The following is a 22,839-nucleotide window of genomic DNA, read 5'->3' as shown; positions in this document are numbered from 1 at the left end:
AAACTTGATTCAGATTAACATCACCCACCTGGGTCAAGACTTCGAAAGAGTCTGATGATATCAGGCAGTTTATTCCCAACCAACTTAAGTCCAGTATAATTTGGAGAAAGAGAGATCAAACGAACAACCAACCAAACCAAACGAACCAAACAAACAAACAAAAAGTTTCTGGGTGTAATACAATCCCCAGTGCACAGGAAGCATAATAACGTTAGAGTCAGGGCACATGCCATCTCTTCCAAGAAGATGGGTTCTAGAGACACACCAGCTGTGCTAGCTTAAAGGTCTCAGGAAGACTCTGGCTGGTCTCAGCCATACAGAAGTCGAAGAGGTGAGGAGGGCTATTAGTGACCTCTGGTCCTTGTTATGGAAACTTGGGGGAAACCTCTGGCTGTAAGGGCCGTTTAGATTACTTGCTCCCCACCCCCATCTTGGTTGTAGGAGTTTGATATGGCCTGGCCCAATAGATAATGCAGATCACTATTAATCACTATTAATCACTTCCAACCCTCTGCTTCCTGGATGGAAGAGCAAGGGGTTTTTATTTTGTGGTTTATTTGTTTGTTAAAAAAAACCCTTTCCCATTGGAAAGACAATCCTGAGTGCTTAACATTCCTGGTTTCTCTGTAAATCTGTGGGCCAAAGACCTTCATGCTATGCTCCCAACATATCAAACTGTTTAAGGGGCATTCATAGTGCACTTGCATAGGAGATCCTACCTCAAACCGAAGGAAGGATGAGGACTGGTACCCAAGGCATCAGGCAAAGACTAGTCCACTACCATGTACACACACATACTTACACACACACACACACACACACACACACACACACACACCCCTGTATTCATATCATACACATATCACATATACACTTGAACAGATATTTCAGACTTTTTTTTATCCCTTAAAGATCTAGAGATATCACTGGGGGCTGTGATGAATCCTTGTAATTCTAACTCTTGAGAAACTAGGCAGTAGGGTAACAGGCCCTGAGACCTTAGCACAACTGCCACCATGTTAGAGGTACCATTCTGACCTTGGAACCCAGCATGTTGGCCCCAACACCTGCCAAAAAGAGGAACATTGACCTAATTCATCAAAGACCCATGCTATAGTTTCAGGATCGGGGAAAGTCCTTAAATATACTAACCTTGTATTTTTGCTTCTGTATTCTGTTCTTGCTAACAGAAGTGTATCAACCAGGATGTGTTTTTTTTTGTTGTTTGTTTGTTTTTGTTTTGTTTTTTTGTTTTTGCATAAAAGTCAAAGAACGATGAGGCATTTGGGTTTGCATGATTTGGGCAATTACCAACCAGCAGTACAGACCTTCTATTTGGCTTTACAAGTGTCTGTCTATTCTCTGAAGAAGAAGTTATCATTTCTCCCTTACCTTTTCTTCCTCTACACCTTCCCATGCATTCTGCCTTGCACTCTGGGAAGACCATTTCTCCCACTTTTAGCATTCTCCACTAAGAAAAAAAAAAGGCCAGGATATCTTGTGGTACAGTCATGATTACTGCTGGGAATTGCTAGCTAGAAAATGTTGTCCTTTGTAAACAGAAAAAAGTCCCCTTTTTATTCAGTCTTCCCACTGGCCCCTGCAGGCAGGTTGGTCTGAGCATCTTGTCTGAGACACATTTCCCAGGTGTGTCCTTGAGATAGGTATCAGCACACAGTGGTCATTAACGAAGCCCTTGAGGAGACCCTTGGAAGGAGCATGCTGGGAAGACAGAAGTCAGGGCAGGAGTCTCATGGGTATGGAAGTTCAGGTGCAGACCTGGAAACAGAGCTATGCCTTGATCTTGCTGTGGAAGCACAGAATGCATGCTCTGCTTCAGTTTGTCCAGACCAGCTGTGTGGCAGCTGGTTAATTAGTACCCACATTGACAAGGTGAGCAGAGCAAGAAGTCTGGTGGACTGAACATCAGCTTTCCTTGCTTCCTGTCCTTCCAGAAGTACCTGAGCATGGGATGAGGTTCCAGAGTGCTGTGCACAGACTGAGAATGTGAGGGTTTGGGCCACTGGACTCTTCCTCCTCATGCCTTTGTGCTTTTGTTCTCAAGATGTTATGGTTGAGGAGATCAGTTGAGACCATTAGTGAACACTCACTGTGACAAGGAAGCTTCACATTAATAGAAGGCTCTGCAGATTCCATGGCATAAGCTCTTGGAGGAGAAGTCACCAAGATTCAAGATTATTTTTATTCATAAGAATCTTTGAGAAGGGGAACCCAATATCTGTCCATTCATCTACCCATCATCCATCCATCATCCAGGCATCCATCCATCATCCAGGCATCCATCCACCCATCATCCATCCATCATCCAGGCATCCATCCATCATCCAGGCATCCATCCACCCATCATCCATCCATCATCCAGGCATCCATCCATCATCCAGGCATCCATCCACCCATCATCCATCCATCATCCAGGCATCCATCCATCATCCAGGCATCCATCCACCCATCATCCATCCATCATCCAGGCATCCATCCATCATCCAGGCATCCATCCACCCATCATCCATCCATCCACCCATCATCCATCCATCCATCATCCATACATACACCCATCATCCATCTATCCACCCATCATCCATCCATCCATCCATCCATTCATCCATCCATCATCCATCCATCATCCATCCATCCATCCATCCATCATCCATTCATCCATCATCTATCCATCCATCCATCCATCCATCATCCATCCATCCATCCATCATCCATCCATCCATCCATCATCCATCCATCCATCATCCATCCATCCATCATCCATCCATCCATCATCCATCCATCATCCATCCATCATCCATCCATCCATCCATCCATCATCCATCCATCCATCCATCCATCATCCATCCATCCATTCATTCATCCATCATCCATCCATCATCCATCCATCCATCCATCCATCATCCATTCATCCATCATCCATCCATCCATCATCCATCCATCATCCATCCATCATCCATCCATCCATCCATCCATCCATCCATCCATCCATCCATCATCCATCCATCCATCCATCATCCATCCATCATCCATCCATCCATCCATCCATCATCCATCCATCATCCATCCATCCATCATCCATTCATCCATCATCCATCCATTCATCCATCCATCCATCCATCCATCATCCATCCATCCATCCATCCATCATCCATCCATCCATCCATCCATCCATCCATCATCCATCCATCCATCATCCATCCATCCATCTATCCATCCATCCATTATCCAGGCATCCATCCATCATCCAGGCATCCACCCATCATCCAATCATCGATTCATCCATCCATCCTCTATCTGTTCTTCTCTTATTCATAAACATTTATTGAGCTAAGCTACACGCTCTGCTTGAATGGAGCTCTGTATTTATCAACCAGCATGTTACCAGTTTCCTAGATGACTACTTTCAGTTCTTGGGAAGAAATCTGACATTCTCTTTGGCTTGCTTCAAACGCTACAGCTGCAGGGTTTGAACTTGTCTTTGCAGCCTAAGCCCAGGGAGAAGCCCATGTTCATGTACTGCTGTTTCTAAGTTTTCCGTCCATCTATTGTCTTCCATCTAAGCTAAAACTACCAAGTCAGGAGTAATGAAGTGAACACTGGCTTTCAGGGGTCCTTGTAGTGGGCAAGAGGGAAATAAAGTAACCAAAAGTCTAGAATATGTAAGCCACCATAACACCTCTGAGCTCAGTGCAAATGACAAATATCCTCTTGGAGACCAAGGCTCTAAAGTAAAAGGCTAAATGGGGGTACAAAGGAGATCTTGGACTTTGGTAGAGGTTTGGGGATGGTAAGACAGAGCTGGCATTGATGAGGTGTGGTAGGGTACTGGTCATTGTCTGCCTGTGAGCTTGCTGTTGGGAGCTAAAGAGCTAGAGGAAAGGAAGGGAGGCAGAAAAGGAGGGAGGTAGAGAGAGGAGGAAGAAAGTGAAATTGAAGAGAGGAAGATAGAAAGAGGAGAGAAAGAAGAGAGGACTGATGTGAGAGAGGGAAAGTGGAGAAAGTAGAGAGGGGAGATAAAAGATTGAAGTGAGACAGGAGAGGGGGCAGGACGAGAAGAGGAGGAGGGAGAGGAGGGTGAGAGGAAGAGGAGGAGGATGGGGAAGAGGATAGAACAGAGATGGGGTCTGGGAAGGAAAGTCAGGGGCAGAAAGGAGAGAAATTAAGAGAAAGAAAAGAAAATGCAAGAAGGAAAGTAAAGGATACAGGAGGAGGAGGAAAGGGTAGGGAGGAGGAGTACAACCTGGGGGAGAGGGTAGGGAGAACTACTGCCTGGGGAGAGGGTAGGGAGGACTACTGCCTGGGGGAGAGGATAGGGAGGACTACTGCCTGGGGAGAGGTAGGGAGGACTACTGCCTGGGGGAGAGGATAGGGAGGACTACTGCCTGGGGAGAGGTAGGGAGGACTACTGCCTGGGGAGAGGGTAGGGAGGACTACTGCCTGGGGGAGAGGATAGGGAGGACTACTGCCTGGGGGAGAGGATAGGGAGGACTACTGCCTGGGGGAGAGGATAGGGAGGACTACTGCCTGGGGGAGAGGATAGGGAGGACTACTGCCTGGGGGAGAGGATAGGGAGGACTACTGCCTGGGGAAGAGGATAGGGAGGACTACTGCCTGGGAAGAGGTAGGGAGGACAACTGCCTGAGGTGCCCTGGTTTTGAAATTCCAGGGGCACTGCAGTTTTAGAGTGTGGTAAAGTGGCCTCAGGGTCTCAAGAAGTGAAGGGCAGGATGGTGCCAGGTCATAATAACAGCTCCTCAGGGACTCTAACCCACTCTGGCCTCTTAGCTCCCAAGAACACTAAATTCACACAGGCGCAAAATGCAGCCCTGCTTAGACCTCGAAGCATAATAGCTACTGTCGAGTTTGCACAGTACCCACAAGCATCACGGGCAATTAAGAAAGTCATCCATTGCGATTGCGGGCTGCCATTTACGGTTGGAGCCTGGAGGCTCTCCAGGCCAATCAGCCCCTCAGAGGAGACACAAATGAACAGGGGGTGGGATGTTGTTTCCTGGGAGGGGACCCCTGCCATTAGCTGGCAGATCCCAAAGGGAGGGAGACAAAGGCTGCTCTGGGCTCTTGGAAAGGGAGGAGGCAATGGGGGCAGGCCAGGCATCCTGTCCATCTAGGTGGACTGAGGCACAGTGACACAGGCAGTCCTTGCCACAGGCAGCATGCATGCCTATACCTGATGCCTATAACCTTGTTGCCCAGGCTGAGCTCAGACTGCATCCACCTTGTGGCAAAGCGTGTATGGGGCATGTTTGTGCTTGTATGTACACATACATAGAAGCTCCTGCTTCATGCCCAGTTCACCCAACAAGTGCGTCTATTCACGGGCTCTTAGACACACTTGTACTGAATTTACAGGCAATAGATATTTGTTTATGTTAACCCATGCTCGCCCGTGGTGGACACTCACAAGTACCAAGGTTAGTATGTATACACACTCAAAGAAGAAGCCCAGACAACTTCAGGCTACTCACATAAAGACACGTGTGAGTGTGTGTGTTTGCGGTCTTGTGTGCGCAGGTGCATGTGTACGTGAGTATGCATGAGTGTGGGGACCCGAGGGCAACCTCAGTGTTTTCTCAGTTAGCCACTTTTTCCTGAGACTGGGTCTCTTACTGGCCCAGAACTCACATAGGAGCTTAGGAAGGCTAGGCAGCCAGTGAGCCCCAGGAATCCTCCTGCCTCCACCTCTCCTCTCTGGGATTGCAAATATGAGCTGCTACCACACCTGGCTTTGTAGTATAGGGAGGTTCTGGGGATCAAACATAGATCCTGGTGTCTGCAAGGCAAGTCCTTTATTGACTGGGTTATCCTTCTGCCCCTGTGTTCCTACCCACAGGTGCATCTTAACTAATCAACGCCCAATCTAATATCCAGACACAGTAGAGACCTAGAACGCATTCATCTCTGGATGAATTCACCTGTCACGATCATAAATTCTTTCACGAGCACCGGAGATGAGACCTGAGGAATCTACCCAGAAGCAGACAGCAGAGTCCTGGGCAGAGTTATTCTTTGTTGTGAGTTGAGGCCTGCCAAAGCCATTTCTGTGGTTGAGATAGTCAGAAGGCGGCATTCCAGGCCCGTGCCACCGGCCACTTGACCTTGTCACCATCCTTTGCCGATGAGTTCTAGGCTCTAGGAAGGGAGTTTCAAAGTCTTCTATGGCCCCTTTCCCCAAGATCTTCTCCTGCATCTCAGCCTCCACGGTGTGACCCATGGGAGGGGACCAGCTTGGGTAGGTGCAGCGTAGACTGTAGAATTTGATTTTTTTTTTTCTGAAATTGAATTTTGAAGTGTTTTCATCCTTTTCTGAGGTTTGGGGTTCTTCGTGTCTCTCTGCCTCCCTCACCCTTATTCCCCCCCCCCCAACTCCCTACACTGTTATTAGGGAAAGAAAATTGGACGTCGAGTCCATTTTGAGAAAAGTCTCTCAGAATAATTGTGCCATGACACACAGGGACCAGAAAGAGAAAACAGGAAGCCAGGCTGTGAGGACTCCTTTGAAACTGGCAGCCTGCAGGCTGCAGCATGGCCATTGGCCAGAGAACCTCACTGATGGCAGCCGGTCCCACCACACTGCTTCCTGCCGAGCCTGGTTCTGAGGGATGGCTGCCACGGTCGGCTCTGTCTCCTGCGGTGGGGCTGATGATCTTCCTCTTCAGAGCCCAAGGCCAAGTTCAGTGTGTTGTGTTGACTCCACGTGGCGGGTGAACGCTGGAAGCCGGCCTCTGGCTCCCCCCTTGTTCTGGCCGTGGGGCAAGCCTCTAGGGGAAGCCTGCTTCACCACATTTGTTTGGGAGTCTTTTTGGACAGTTTAGATTTGGGTCAGAAGGAAGCTTTGGAGATTAATCGATTTCAGTGTTTTTACCGTGCGTTTGGTGGCTTCCCCGCCCCCCCCCCCCCAAACTCAGTCTTTCCATTTCTCTTAATTTCCAATTACACGTGCTGAGAGATTGGACTCTTGGAGTTCTGGGATGGTCAGAGTGCCTTGTGAGTGGGCAGGATGTCACGGGAGGATGCTAACACTGGCTCTTCTGATACTTCTGATATTGCTCGTGGGCAGGCACTAAGTGGTGGAGAGTGGTAAAGGCTGCCTGGGTGCATGACTTTCCTGCCAGGAGGGGGCTAGGCTGAGTGACCTCTCCTGGAGCCATGCTGATGATTAGAGGCAAAGAGAATTACATCCCCACACAGGAGGGGCAAGACTCTTTTGTATCCAGCACAGCTGTAGTGGGCTGGGCTGGGATGTATCACTTCCCTCTGTCTGCATAGGTAAATACCCACAAACTTACTGACAAAAGCAATAGTCTTCTGTTTAGCCTGTGAGTCTGACTTAGAGCTGGCAATCTGGATGGGCTCAGCTGGGGGGTTCTACAGCCCTGGGTTGGGGTTCCTTCCTTAGCTCTCAGCAGTCAGTTGCCAGGTGGTCTGGCCTTACCTGCTCTCAGGTGGCAGAGGCTAGGAAGAACCAGTTTTCCTTGTTTATTCATCTTTTTAAGGGGTTTGAGCTGGGGTGGGGTTGGGGGTGGGGGTGAGAAGCCCCTTGAAGCTTAGACTTGATAATGGCATGGCATCACATTTAATCTAAGTCAGTTGTAACATAAGATCAAAACGTCTAGACTACACATAAAGGCCTCGTACACTAGGGAGGGTGGAGAAGGCTGGCCCCTTTTACAGTTTGGTGCTGGGGGTATGAGTTTTGAGCTGATATCCAAAGAGCTTTCTAAGGAGCTGAGCTGTTTTGCACAGGTGCAGATGGACTTGCCAGCCCCCGCCTGCTCTAGACAAGGAGCGTGTGTGGCTTCTCCAGTGAATGAACGCCCCCCACCCCTGGCCTCCCAAGGCCTCCCTGCTCCCCAGTGTTGATTTAACTAGAGATTTATTCTCAACAATCCACAGTTGAAAATCTTCATAATCATGGACTCGAGAGAACGGGAGGAGTGTCCCCAATTCTTCACTGTACCAACGTTGTCATTGTGCCTCTGTCATCCTCAACAAGACACCCTCAGCTTCTCTTTCAACCACCATCACCCCCACCAGGCAGGGCCTTGCCTCCTACCCAGCACAGCTGCTTGTCTGAGTTCTGTTTGGTTAGCTGTAGGGAACAGAAGAGCGAGGACGTGTGTCCCTAAAGGCAACGTTTGCAGGACTTTGCTTTATCTTATAGTCTTTAAAGAGGAATGCACTGGAGAAGAAAAAGGAAGTAGCGAGTGCACAGTTTTCAGAGCGATGCAGGCCCAGGCAGAAAGTAGAAAATGAGAGAGGCCAGTAGTCCAAGCCCAAGTGGGTTTTCTGGGATGGAGACATAGTAAACTTGAGCTCTGGAGCCGGAGTCAGGCAGGAAGTGGGCTTGGCCGGCCTGGGGTGCCTACGCTGCCTGGCAAACCATCCCTTTCCAGGCTCTGTCTTCCCAGCTCCCTTTGGAGTCCAGCCCCTCTTCACCCTGGGAACAATGCTGCGGTGTGTTGAGACTTTTGTGATGGCTGAGAGAAGAAGAGAGAGAAAGCTGGTCAGGGTGATGGTGTGTGAATCGCTCTTGTCACATGCTCCTGCCAGCTGCAGCAGCTCCTGAGTCTGCACAGGGGGTCATGAAACTATGGACCGACCTGAGCCCATGCATGGAAGCTGGTCAGCCATCTGCAGGAGGCGCTGCTCTGAACTACACAGCATGGAAAGGGCAGGCCATTGGGGCGTGGCGGGGGGGGGGGGGAGAGGGTCTGTTGCCAGGGGGCGGGGTGAACACACTCAAGGTTCAGGGAACAGATACTGGCCTTTGCTGTCTCTTTCCTAGGTTGCTGTGGAGCCGATGCTCAATGCTTCTGGAAGCTCAAGGGCCTTGGGCTCATCCCTGAGATGAGGAGCGTACTCAGGCAGGATGTGTTTCCGTCAGCCTGGGGCTGTCCTTGAGGACTGAAAAATGTCCCCAAGTTATGATGTGCCATCTTATTCTAGTGCAGAGAAGGCGAAGTGAGTCATGCAGGACCCTGAGTGCTCTGGGTTCTAAGCACTGGCTTTGGAATGGGAAACTAGAGACGCAAAGGCTGGCACGATGCAGAGCGACAGACATGGAGTCCCGACTCCATGGGGTGGGGGTGGTGTTTGGTGCCAGGTCTGTGTTGCTTGAAGACAGAATTAGTTTCTGAGGGTGGAAGTAGCCCTCCGTAACTCCCCATATTTCTGTTTCACCTTAGAAAAGGTTTGGCCACGTGGAGGTAGGAGAAATGGAAGAAACCCTGTGGTTCACACAAGGGTCTTAGTGTGACCCATCCAGCCTCTATGCCTTCTCTCATCCGACCACCAGAGGGCAGTGTGGTACTGTCGGTGGAACTGCTGCCTCCGTACCGTTTCTTTCCTCTCCAGTGCTTGGCTCTTAATCTTTTAAAACCAAAGCTGCTTAGGCACAGCCTTGCCTGTCTGAATGGCATGGATTAGACTGGCACTCTGGGCCCCTGTGCTGACAGAATGCTCCCTGCCCTCCGGCGTACTCAGAGAGCTTCTCAACTCTCACCTCTGTTCCATGGGCCCAGCAGCCGAAGGGATAAGGTCTACAGGAGGGTGAGCTAGTGTAAATGGTTTTTAAGATCCATTCTTATCTGCTTCTTGAGCCAGCTTTGAGAGTGGACGGACTGCTCTAGCCGATTAAGGAACATGAGACATCCCCACCCTCCTCCCCCATCCGTGATTGACTTTCCCCTAGGGTTGATGGGGAGGACTCTGTTTTACTAGATTCCTACCTGCACAACCATGGCACGTCTCTTCTCTCCAGAAAGCACGTTTTCCATCAGTAAAGTGAAGGCGTTGGGGCCTTATGGTCTGAAAAGGCTTGGAATGGTAACCTTCCCTATGTTTATGTTTGGACTGTTTCCTTCCAATTACAGGTTAGCTGATTGAAGAACAAAGCTTTGAAGGATGAGAGGTACTCACTCTAGGATTCTAACTAGGAATATAGGCTACTGTCTGCGTTGCCATTGTTCGTCTCTCTATGAGGTACAACTTTACCCCCATCTAAGCTCAGGGCAGCGAGGTCAAACCACACCTCTCATGTGATGATCGGTTCAGATGATGGGGGAGCATCACCCGTGTGTGCTCCCCCTGTGTGCTCCATAGGGCTCCAAAACCTCCCTGTTATCTGCCAGATGCTGGGGGCACAGTTCGTCTCCCAGGGGGCCCTGTTCTTTTAGCTAGGTCTTTCCAGCACCCATTCATACATAGGCCCTAAGTTTGAAGGCAACACTGAACCCTGAGTCTGTCTTCCACAGAGATTCAGGAATGTCACTCACTCCTTTTCTAAGCAGAGGCCAAAGGAGAGGAATACTCAGGGAGAGAGTAAGCAAGGTAAAGAGAGCTTGAAGACCAGGATGGCCTAGAACATCTGTAGCTACCTTTTATTTTATTTTATTTTATTTTATTTTATTTTATTTTATTTTATTTTATTTTGAGGACTGTGTAGACTCTAGACAGGAGGCACCTCCAACCAGGTGAAACGATAAACATTCCCATCTTACAGGTGGAAAAACCAAGGGCTGGAAAAGCTGAGTCTAAGACTACACAGTTCAGTAGAACATGGGTTGTGTACACCCACCTCACTGTTCCGGCATGAATCTCTCTCTCTCTCTATGGAAAGGGAGGTCCTGCCTTCTTAAGATTAGGAATGTGTGAGAAGCCGAGGTGGAAATTTTGCTTTCGAGATTTTCCCAGAAAGCAGGGGCAGCATGTCCCTCTGCTACTCATCTGTCCATCCCAGCGTCCTCCAGGCAGGAAGCTGGCTGTGCCTGCAGGCCCATATCCTCACTTGTCTGCCAGATGCCCCACAGGACTGCTGGTGTCTCAGGAAGCTGAGGGAGCCGACACCTGGCAGAGGTCAGAGACTTATTCAAGACCCCACAGCTGTTTGGTGACTAGCCTGGGATAAGAGCCCAGGTCTCTTTCTGGTTACAGTGTCCTGTTCACCGGGACAAGGCCCTGGGAACAGACCAGCCTTGGCGGGAGCCTTCCCAGCTAGAGAGGTCTCAGCTTTCTGGAACTCCAGGGAGCTCCGTGCAAATCTGTGTGCAGGAACCCAGCCCCACCCTTTGCCAGGAACAGCTAAGGGTATCCACACCCAGGATTTCAGTCCCAAAGCAGGTTGAGATGAGAGAGCTTATAGGATTTATCTTGCACTTAAGGTCCAGTGTCAGGGACAGGGGCTTTCCCACTGAAACCACAGCATGGCCTGGGTCAAGGCTAAGCGAGCAGCTGGAGAGCAAAGCTTTGCACTGTGAAGCCCAGCTGCCCAGACAGCTATGCTGTATCCTGCTGTCCCTAGGGCCAGCTGGAGACAGGGGGAGTCCCTGGCAGGGAACCCTGGGGAGGGCTTAGTGGCATTTGCATGGGGCTTCATGCTTTGTGGTTTCTGAGAAACCATTTTACACAGTCTGATGGTGGAAGGGAAGCTCTGCTGGAGGCAGGGGTGAGACAGTACTCTTAGATGTTCTTTTTTCTTCGTAAATTATTCCTTTTTTCTCTTTTAGTTTACTTTTTTGTTTAAAAATGGTTACATGCCAGTCATGAAAAGTGTCACCAAGTTACACTGACAAGAAGGTACCTCCTGAGGCCAGGACTTCTTGCTCTCTCTGTACTTTCCTTGTTTCTGTTTTGCTTCTCCTTAAAAAATTATTAATAATAATTATTATTATTATTATTGTGTGTGTGACTGTATGGTGTGTGTGTGTGTGTGTGCGTGCGCGCGTGCATGTGTACCATGTCATGAGTGTGGCTGTCAGAATTTAGTTCTATAGAGCCAGTTCTCTCCTTCCACCTTTGCATAGGTTCCCGGGACCAGGCTTCCTCAGCAAGCGCATTTCCTGATGAGCCATGTCAGCCGGTGTTTCTGTCTTGCCAGCTCCGATGACTAACTCCAGAGTTGTAAGTTTGTCCTTTCATCAGAGGCTGTATCTGCTAGCAGTGATGTCTAACCTTTGATCTTGTGATACACTGTTGCCATCTACAAATGTACTTGGGCTACACTGGTAGCTGCCCTGGAACGCCTACAGAGCTCAGGGTTATCAACAGATCCCAGATAGAATCTCCGTTTCAGCCAACTGCTCAATCCTTCTAAACCTCCACGTACCACCCTGTAAAATGGGAATAGTTATATATCTTAACTTCTTGAATGTTACAGAGACCTAATGAGGACCTGTAAGTTCTGAGGAGAGGAGAGGGTCTCAGAATCTTCTAGGATTCTAGGTTGTTGTTCACTAAGTGAAGAAGACAAGACACTGTATGTGAAGCAGACGAGAGTTCTGAGCTTGACTCCAGTCACAGGGCCACCGTATTTCTTCTCCACAGCGATGCATACCATTGTGGTTTTGAAAATACGGCTTTCGGCTCACAGTGCTCAGTGCCAGTCCTGACGTGTGAGCCGGGTTCATGGTGATAATAGTGGTTATTTGAGTGGGCAGGATAATGCAGGCATTTGAGAAGGTTCCTAGAGTTGGGGATTCTGGGGTGACTTGGAGGGCAGTAGGCTGGTCCGCAACGTGGGTTGATCAGAGAAGGGCCCGGGAGCTGGAGAACGGAGGTGGGTGGCATTGTCAGTGCGGAGTTAGAGGTAAGGTTTTAAGGTCACTTCAAAGCATTCCAAGTGGGTAAGGGAGCTGAGAAGACGGAGGTTTGAACACACCATTGGAAGAGTCTTCCCCTTTGGCTACAAGAGGCTCCGACAAAGGCAGATAACCCAGAAGTTTAGGGGAATGCATGAGACGACAGAATTCTACCAGCTGTTTTAAAAATGGGACCTCGTCCACCTCAGAGAGCATCTCAAAGTAGCTTATTTGTTTAATTTTTTTCCCCCACTGCTTTGATGTTGCAGACGGCAACTCTCAGACCAGCATACCAGACTCCACTCAGCCTCCACAAACACTTAGTACCAGATGATCTATGTCTCCCATCTATCTCTCCCTCCCAGGCAGATGGGCCACCGGAAGCCCTGGATGTGAGCGAATAGGACTGTCAGGGAGCACACTGTGGCTGTGGCGGCGCTGGGAGGCCTCCAGCCAAATACAGGCCCCAGTGTTTCTGCTGCAGCAACATCTGGGGACCATGACCTCCTTGAAGCATCCTGGTGGAAAGCTGCTAGGGAGAAGAGCAAATAACTGGTGTCTGACACTAGCACTTAGTGTCACCACACGTGGTTCTCTAAGCAGCTCATCCCAAGCTGTGAAGGCATGGGATGGTGCTTTCCAGGGAGAAACAGACAGGGTTACTCATTTACGTTTAATTTGTTTAAAAACATTTGTCTCCTCAGTGCCTCTCGGAAATCCTACAAACGATGGGATCTGCTCTCTGTGGCATCCTTGAGCAGTGCCCAGAATTTCCAGGGAGCGTCCAGTATTGTCAGCTTACCGGCAGCCTTGTTTATGTGGGAAGGTAAGGGCAAAGGCTGGCCACCCCTTCTGTCTCCTGAGAGGCATCATCTAACAGTGATGACACAGAGGGTATGAGTTTGGAGTTAGAGGGCAGGGAGTCAAGTTCTGGCTTTCCTTCTGCTCATTCAACCTTGGGAAGGAAAAATGATAACATCAGCCCAAGAAGTGTGCAGGGAGAATTTAAAGAGTGTATGTGTCTGACATGCGTAAAGGAAGAAAAGGAGAAGTTTAGAGAATACTTCTAATGTAACTCTGCTTTGCACATGGGCTCAGGAGCCCGTTGTTCTTAAGGTTGGCAGTGGACTGTATGTCAAAACTAACAAATATTATGTGGTAATTTCATACCTAGGAATATGACCTAAAGAAATGACCAAGCAAATTCACGTATTTGTGAATGTACAATAGGGATCTTTATCAGAGTATTGTTGGTAATACTAAACATTGGGACACGACAATATTTCACAATCATGGTTTTCTAAACAGTTGACCATCCATATGAGGGTATAGTGTCTAACCATATAAGACAATAACTGATATTAGATTTTACTGATCCAACTGAGAAGAAAAATAATTTCAAAATATGTGACTCCATATTTATGGCATTTGATGTTAATGAACACCTTATGGGGGGATTTTTGGGGAGCTTTTGCATTTATTTGAATTTCGATGTTTTACTACAGTAAGTAGATAGATATTGCTTCTTTTATACCTTTATATACTTATTTTACAAGTATTTTCATTTGTGTGTGTTTGTGTGTATGTGTGTGTGTAGGTTGTAAGTGTGGATGTGTAGACTATGGTGCACATGTGGAGACTAGAGGAGTACTTATCCTGGGGATTAAATGCAAGCCATTAGGAAGTGAGGGGTGGGGGGAGCAACAATTTATCTGCTGGGCCACCTTCCTGGCTCATCTGTGTCTTAAATAGAACCCAAAGAACCATTCTGAAAGTTAGATTTAAAAGTACCCAGAGAGCTTGGTGTGGTGGCCCGCGCCTGAAATCTCAGTGCTCAGAGAAACTGAGGAGAGAGTATTCACGGCATGAGTTTTAGGCTATCCTGGACTATAGTGAGTTCTAGGTTAGCCTAGGGTACAGAGTAAGAGTAGGTCTCAAAATTCTAAATAAAGTGAATTAAACTGCACCCATGTGAGTTATTCATCACCATCTCAGTCTCTCTGTTCCTGTCTTTAAATGCAGCTTCCCCCTAAGTTTCTCCTGTCATAAAAGTAAATCAAATGACGGCTCCAAGCCATGTGGTTGATTAACGCTGAACTGCAGAGAAGGCCAGCCATATTTAATTTCTACTATTTTGTTGATAGCGTCTCTACTTCTTATGGGTTGAAAGAAAGCTTCAGAGGATTCTCAGTCCTGTTTTCTATTTGTGTGACTGTCCTTCCCAGCTGCAGTGCTGGAGAGGAAATGAATCTTGAAACCCCATCAGGGAGACAGCTGTATGCGTCTGTTTGTCTGGCTGGAAGAAGTCACTCTTGGAAACCACCTCGGGGGCAGGAGCGCTCTTTCTGGCCCCTGGCTCCCTCCCAACCCTGCCACCGCATCTGCCTTCCCTGGCTGCCTCTGAGCTCCATCCTGGGAGGGCTTTGGGGTTGAGTTTTGGTGCACCTGTAGTTCTCTTTCCCAATGTGGGGGTTAATGTGTCCACGAGAAACGGCACAGCCTGGAGCACTGAGAAAGACTTGTCTCCTGAGATCCAGCGTTTTCTGGCCAGCCCAGAAAGGCTCGTCCTGGAGGTGGGGAGGCACAAGGCCAAGGATGGGGCATTTTGGTTTGGCTCTCAGTTAGGCATGTTTACTAGAGCAGCAGAGTCAAGTTGTGAAAAACAGGAAGATACACTGGTGTGGAGTTTCCAGGCTGAGAGGTGGATGGAGGTGCTGAGGCACCATGTGAATCCACTCTCTGGGTACTCATTAAAATTCTAGGCTTTGCTCAGGCCTTGGCTGTGTACAGAGGCCAGGAGCAGGATGGAGCTGCAGGCTGAGAAGTTAGGGTAAAGAGATTGAAGGCTTAAGGCATGAGCAGGGCAGCATGAAATAAAGAAGCAAAAGGTGGGGTGAGAAGGACCTGGCTGTGCCTCAGTTCTCCAGAGATGATTGACTAAGTTCCAGGGAAAGGCTGCTGCCACTGGGCAGGGAGAACTTCTACGTCAGGATCCCTGTGTTGAAGAGAACAGAAAGACACCATGAAGAAACATGTCTCGGAGAGCCATGAGATTTATGTTCAGTATCTAGTGGGATTTTCACTCTCATAATTTTGACAAAGCGAAGATTACCTCCTGACAGCGTGGATTGCTTGTGGCCCCACAGAGAGGCGGGGGGATTAAGAAAAACAAGAGCTGGAGATAGTAGTCTCCATGAAGCCTGTTTGTCACCCTCATCTCTGTTTTGCCAGAATTTATCAACGTGTGAGTCAACTGGGGAGCTCTTAGGGTCAGACTCCGTTCTTCTGGACTCTTGGAGCACAAGTGGCCATCGACTTACATGTGACTGTCAGCAGCTCACAGAAGGTGGCTTTGAGTCTCCTCAGTGCTGACAGAAAGGATCAGGAATGGTATAAGACTCACCCTGCCATGAGAGGTCTTTCAGAATCCAGGTCTAACGGGATGCAGGTGCTGACACTCATTCCCAGGTCAGGGACCAGCACCAGGAGCTGACAGCTCCTTGGACTCATGCTTGGATTCTCTTCCTTTCACAGAGAGATTATTCATCCCTCCTGTTGATTCTGTGAACTACCTTTCGTTACATTTATTTCTCTTTTAAAGCCAAATAAACATGATGGCGCTTTATTCATTTCTACTGTTTGCAATCAAGAGCCTCTAAAGAGCTCAATGTTTTTACTGCACAAAGTTGCAACCAAGAATATATTTAATTCCTTTCTTTCCCTTCCTTCTAGAGATCTTGTTACTGGAGGCTCTGAATATTCTTTGTCCCAACTATTAGTAGGCTTTATAAGAGTTTTGCATTATGAACAACATCCTTTTCCTAAAGTTAAAAAAACGAAGTGCCTTCCCACAAAGACCCATGCGTTGCAGGCTGAGTCTCTGAGCAGTGTTCAGAGGTGGGGCTTGGGGGTGGATACTGAGGACTATAGCTTTTTGAATAGACTTAATCACTGAAGGATCTATGATTTGCTGGTGTTGTTGGGAGGGGTTGGCATATCGGGTGTGGGGGTTGGTTGGAGGAAGTAGGTAACAAGAGTTGTCCCTTGAAAGGATCTATTAACTACCTCCTCTCCAAGCTACTACAAAGTGAACATTTTTTTCTCTCCACTTCCCTAACCTAATGCTCTGCTCTGCCACATCCCAGAAACAGTGAAGCCAGAGGGCCTTGGACAGAAACTCTGAAACCATGAGCAGAAATAAATCCTTCTTCCTTTCTACTCGCTCCTCTTAGGTACTCTGTCGTAGAAACAGACTATCACAAATTGACCCTGGGAGTTTTCTCGTCATGATGAATGGTATCTTTACATGATAGGAACAGCTTGCCTTAATTTGTCACCATTACCAACTTCTCTCCAGACAGGAATAGAAACAGAAGTTGACTATGCCTAGGTTAAGATCCCAGATTGTACTTGGACCAGGTAGATCCAGGCAAGGACACCTTACAGCTTTCCCCTCCTATGGCACTTTTAGCTTTACAAGCTCCTGTGCAGGCTGTACAACCATCAGATAGGAGGAGGAGATACTGAAGAGCAGTTGTCAGTAGGGTTCCTGAGTCTCCGTTGTATGTCACCCATGCAGGAGAACACGTGATTAAGCTCTGCCCTTTGTCTAGCAAGACTTGGACATGGCACCTGCTAGGTTAGAGTCCGGTAGAACGTCATACTTGGAAAAATTAGATGGATACAACATCTCGGCATGTTCAAATGCCCTGGTTCCGGGGCTGGGGGTGGGGAGGAGAGGACGTCCCTCACTGATGCTACTGAGCACAGTGTGGCTCCTACTTCCTTGTCCTCCTTTCTGTATTTTTACTTCACTCTAGTCCTACTATGTTCACAAAACACACTTCCCACTCAGCTGTGTCTTTTGTGATTTCTCTCACACTGTGGCCCCAACTCCTAAAACAATTCTTGGCAATTTTGTTATTGAAAACCTTCTTTTCTCCTCCTCTGCCCCGTCCCCTGTGTGTATATTTGTGTGTGTGTGTGTGTGTGTGCAAGTGCACTCTCGTATATATATGTGACTGTGTACCCATATGGGGGTCAGAGGTCAGAGTGGTAGCTTTTGTGAACTGAAGGACCACGTGTCAAGCATCAAGGTACCAGAAGCTTGAAAGGGGTTGTTGGGTCGAGTGAGTGGTGAGGTGGACTCACCCTGGGGTGCCTGGCTCGAGGGGACCAGCACTCTATAGAACTTATTTTGTTCAGTCTCTCTTTAGTTTCTTTATGTTAGTCAGGTCTGACGAAGCATCTCCAATGTTCTGGAAGCATGTCCGCAAGTATGACTCTCATATACGAGCCTTATTCCAACTAACCTTCCACACATTGCTATTGAATATCATAGCCATTCTATCTTGAGTTGGGATGTCAGAGGGCCTAGGTCTTTGTAAAATGAAGCCTAGAAGCATGTAACAGAGAGGTGACTCTCCCTGAAATCTGTCTAAGCTATTCCTAGCACTGTTTTTTTTTTTTTTTTTTTTTTTTTTTTTTAAGATTTAAAACACTTTTTTATTTTATGTATGTGGATGTTTTGCAAATGACCCAAAGAAGGAATTCAGCTTGATTTCTGAAGCAGGGAGTGGAGGCAGAGCCAGGGGTGAGAGTCAGGGAAGAAGAGGCAGCTGCCTGGGGAGAGGCAGCAATACGTGCAGCCACACTGCATGCTGGCTAGGAAGGTATCTAAGTCTAGAATCTACACGGCCCTGTCTCCTTCCAGATTCCCACAGCAGGAACAACGAGACCCGAGCTGTGTTTCTCAAGCCCGTCATGCTATTGATTTCCATCAAACTTGAAAGGTGAGAGCCTCCGTGGGGGCCAAGGCCCTCATGCTTAGCTGCAAGTTATTGGGATGCTGTTTCCAATCTTCTTATCGTGGAGACAGGCTCCCAGATTGACAGTCTTGTCAACTGAACTCCTCTGTTTGTTCCACAAGCAGGTATTACCTGTGAGTTGCCAGCAGAGGTAGAACGTGATGTTCAAGGACAACTCTTGATTTTCCGTGATTTGGGGTAGGTATGGGAATGGGGTTTTGGAAACCTCAGAGAAATGATGTCTATAACCCAAAGTTAATAATGGTCGTGGCAAATCAGTCACACACATTGGTGTTCCTTTAAGGAAGTTGTTCTAAGGTTGAGTAGGTCAAAGGTAATGTTGAATGGTTTCAGTTCTAACTTGCCCATCACTCTGAGGCCATCCTCTGGGGATAGAATTGATGGAAATGGAGAACCTGTTTATACCGCACTGAGATCTTAAGGAACTCAGCGAGAGAGTCCTGCTGCTAAGCCCAACCAGTGTTCTTCTTTCCAGTCAGACACAAGGGAGTTCGGAGAAATTGGTGGGACAATTTCAAGTGGATTGTCTTATTTAATCCTTAAAGTAAGAATAAAACATTAACAGTAAAGGTGCCTAGGGTTTACCCAGTGTTTAGAAGGTACCAGAAGTTCTTAAATGTAGATTTGTTAATATTTGAACAGTCTCGAGAGGAAATACCGTTACCTTATTTTATAAATGAAGGATCATGATGTTGAATCAGGAGATGTCATCACTTTTCTAGTTTATTTGCCTTGAACCTGACAGGGCTGGGATCTAAGTCCTCTACGTTTGGGCAGGCTATGGTCCACCCACCATTCCACCCAGATCCTGGATTTGTTGAGGCCAGGAGTCAGTTGTCCACTGCCCACTCAGACTGGGACTTCTTTACAAACATTGATCATAGTTAGAACCCACTGTCCTGATCTACTATATTGCTGACTTAGGGAATCAAATTTGTCCCCAAAATCTGGTGGCGGGGAGGGGGTGCTGACTGGCAAGCAGAATGATGGGGAGTAGGGAAGCTGGCTGTGTCTGGTGAGAACCTTGCTTCTAGTCCTTTTTCAAGGTGATAGCATATTTACTTTGTCCTTTTCATGGTCCTATTGGCCATTACATATCCAGAATTGATTTGTGGGTGGAGCTTAGGGTGGACCAAAAGTAAAAGCAAGGGTCTGGCCAAATAGAACTCAGGGCAGTGAGGATTAAAAGCTACCAAAGGCCAAAAGGTACTCTGTAGCAGCAAAGGTGTAATGACAGAGACTTTATATCCTCTTATTATTTCTGAATTATGAGAAACCCATCTCAGAACTTCTCTGATGCCATAACGCGACAGCTGTTGATGTGCCTAAAGAGTGTTGGAGAAAGTCTGTTTCCTCCCAGGGCTCAAAGTGAATGGGAGAAGTCAAGGAAGAGGTGTAGACATGTAAAACCTTTGGTCAGAAAAGATATTTTGGACCCAGAGCTCTGTTCCAAATCTGAGATCTAGAGTCAGCTTCACCGTGAGATATCTCCTCAGTTTAGCTACTGGTCACGCTGTCTGTGTCATCCTGGCACACCTTCACCTACGTGGAGCCTAGTTCCTGTTCTGTGTCTAGTATTGTTTCTTAGTACTAGTCTGAGGTGACTGGTGACTCCCCATTTGGTGCACGATACTGTATGTTCAGGGACGGTGGTCAGAGATAGTGCTCCCCCCAAGAATGTATTCTGTACCAGTTACGATGCATGGTGCTTTACCTATAATTCTTTGCAGAGAATGACCTTGCTACCAGGGTTCAAAGAGGCTAAATGACTTGCTCAGGGTCATTCAGATAGTAGCAGAGTCAGAATCCAAACTCAGATCCCCCAAGACCCCAAAACCCATGGAAAAGAGGACAGGGTAAGTGGGCTTTCTAGTTGTGATAGCTGGTATGACTTGCCCAGTTATTCTTCCCCCCTAGGCCATACTGTAGGATTCTGAGGACTGAGTTACTATCATCATAAGGGCAAGCTGAACAAGAGAGCAGCTGAATGAAATAGCTACTGCCCCAAAGGGGTCAACAGCTGAATCTGAAGCAGGATGTGGGTGGCCCACTACTTTGCTGCAGCTTTGAAAGAACTGCTAAGAGAGCCAACTGATTGTATGAAAAATATAGACTTGGGCAAACATATCAGTCAAACTGATAAGGATGTCAACCACTGAGACTCACCCATCTCTGCCCTGAGCCAAGTGACTAGAAATGTGGAAGGGTGGAGTCAGGAATGCTAGAGTGTGACGTAGATGTTCATAGCATCTCAGAAACGGGAGCTCAAGGGACTCCTGAAGGACAGCTATCTAGACCTCCATCATACCTCTGAGTGGTAGTTATGCAGCCCACCTTTGATATCCATGGAGTCAGGAAACCCACTATTTCTCGAGGAGGTAACTATTACTGCTATACATTCCTGACTTCCTGGTATTATCTTCATAGTAGATGTTAGTATCTTCAGACTGAGCAACTCTGAGTAAAAACAAGGTTATTGTGATCATCAGACACACTGGGATGTCAAATGGCCCAGCTTCTTTGGAAAACAGTCATTGGCATTGTCCTAGAAAAATCAAACATAGCTTGATCAGACACTGGCAACACCTTTTCTACTGGTTGTGCAAGGTCAACCTGGTATTTGTATGCTTCATTTATAGTCAACAAAACCTAGAAGCACCCCAAATATCCATCAGGCAGTGAATGGATGAACTATGGTATATCTATACTGGGGGATACTGGTAAAGCAAGAAAAAGATCAACCACTGACATAGATATCTCAGGTACATTGTCTAAGTGAAAAAGTAAAAAACTGAATGGTTAAAAGAGTATATATGTTATGATTTCATTGTATGGCATTCTGGAAGAGATACCAAATAGAACAGACAGACAGACAGACAGACAGACCTCTGGTTGGTGACTACCAGGGGCTAAGAACAAAGAGAGGTGTCTGTTATTAACTACAAAGAAGTATGCAAGGATGTTTAGGTGGTGAGAGAAGCATTGTACATCTTTGATTCATGAGTCTATGAACTTGTAAGAATTTATTAACCTGTGCAACTAACAGTGGTGAATTTCATGGTATGCAATTATACTTTAATAACTCTGACCTTCAAAAATATTTTAAAAGCAGGCAAATATAGAAGCTCACTGTTTCATAGCCTGTATCTATGTATCTGCAACTTGGGTCCTGATGGTAGAGATGGTGGTGGGAAGTCTCTACCCACTTCTGTAAGTCTGTGGCTGTCTGGATACATACAACCCTGGGAAAGCTTTAGCACTAACTGCTCTCTTCTGAGACAGTAATCCTGATGTGTCACAGCATCTGGGCTCTGTTTCTGAGTGTGCAATTGGTCTGTAGCCTGTGCCAGGGCCCTTCTTTCCCACAAGTGTGCTTCCTGCTGCTCTGATCCACTTGTTAATTATTTCCCTACCCAGGACATGAAGGCTTTTATTTTCATAGTTGTCTCCAATTTTTTTTTGAACCACTTGACATGTTAGATATCAGGGTTATTTTAATGTTTACTCAGGACCTTTCCTTAGAATGGGGGTGTGAACATTGCTGGATACCTGGGACTAGGGGAGAGTCTAGATTGTCTACTCCTTGTTGACACCAGGCCCTGTGGCTGTACCCAGCATTCTGTATTGTTCTGCTACTGTTCATGACACCTCTTTACAGCTCTCAAATTCATCCTGTGTTTAAACCCAGGCATATTAAGGCTATAAATTGATGTAAGGGGTGGGCAATCTATAATAATACTTAATTTCAGATATTCAGAATAGCTTAATTCTACTGTTAGCCTCAAACATTTTATACCATCAAGATGATCCTGTCTTCTGGCAACTTTAATCTGTTGTTTCTGTTCTTTTTTCACACCTTGCTGAGAAAGCCTGGTATCTCTTTTTTGTGACAAACCTGCAGCTATTGGAGGACAATGTTACATCTTTTTGGAATTTTCTATCCAAGCTTTCTTTTTTTTTCCCATTTTTATTAGGTATTTAGCTTATTTACATTTCCAATGCTATACCAAAAGTCCCCCATACCCACCCACCCCCAAAGATTTATTTATTTATATTAGGTATGTGAGTGCACTGTAGCTGACTTCAGACACACCAGAAGAGGGCATCGGATCCCATTGCAGATGGTTGGGAGGCACCCTGTGGTTGCTGGGAATTGAACTCAGGACCTCTGGAAGAGCAATCAGTGCTCTTAACCTCTGAGCCATTTCTCCAGCCCTCTATCCAAGCTTTCTTAAGCAAGAATTTTGTGTCTGTTGGGGAGGCCACATTTGGAGTTGTGAATTAAGATGCAGGAGAAAGAGAGGAAGAACTGTCTTAAGAGGTAGCAAGCAGACTCCTCTGCTATGCTGGGGAAGACACTACCATCTGCTCTGGACTTGATGTATCCTTAAACA

At 47.2% G+C, this 22,839-nt stretch overlaps 2 long non-coding RNA genes across 7 annotated transcripts in view; both read left to right on the top strand.

Moving 5' to 3' along the window:
• The window catches only part of 6030407O03Rik (RIKEN cDNA 6030407O03 gene), a 246,086-nt gene that overhangs the window by 28,628 nt on the left and 194,619 nt on the right, over positions 1–22,839 (top strand). The gene's annotated exons all lie outside the window — the stretch shown is intronic.
• The window catches only part of Gm29183, a 76,857-nt gene continuing 62,775 nt past the window's right edge, over positions 8,758–22,839 (top strand). For 3 of the 6 annotated variants that reach the window (XR_001778996.1, XR_001779001.1, XR_001778995.1), the window contains exons 1-5: positions 8,758–9,952; positions 11,844–11,940; positions 13,322–13,443; positions 18,331–18,409; positions 18,550–18,622. This is a non-coding gene — a long non-coding RNA (predicted gene 29183). Of the gene's footprint in view, positions 9,953–10,514; positions 11,486–11,843; positions 11,941–13,321; positions 13,444–18,330; positions 18,410–18,549; positions 18,623–22,839 lie in introns of those variants that run through there. The other 3 variants (XR_865544.1, XR_001778997.1, XR_865543.1) reach the window with 3 other exon arrangements.

The sequence above is a fragment of the Mus musculus genome, chromosome 1 (genome assembly GCF_000001635.26).
Source record: "Mus musculus strain C57BL/6J chromosome 1, GRCm38.p6 C57BL/6J".
NCBI classification, from domain to species: Eukaryota; Metazoa; Chordata; class Mammalia; order Rodentia; family Muridae; genus Mus; species Mus musculus.
This window is presented reverse-complemented; position numbering and strand designations above follow the sequence as displayed.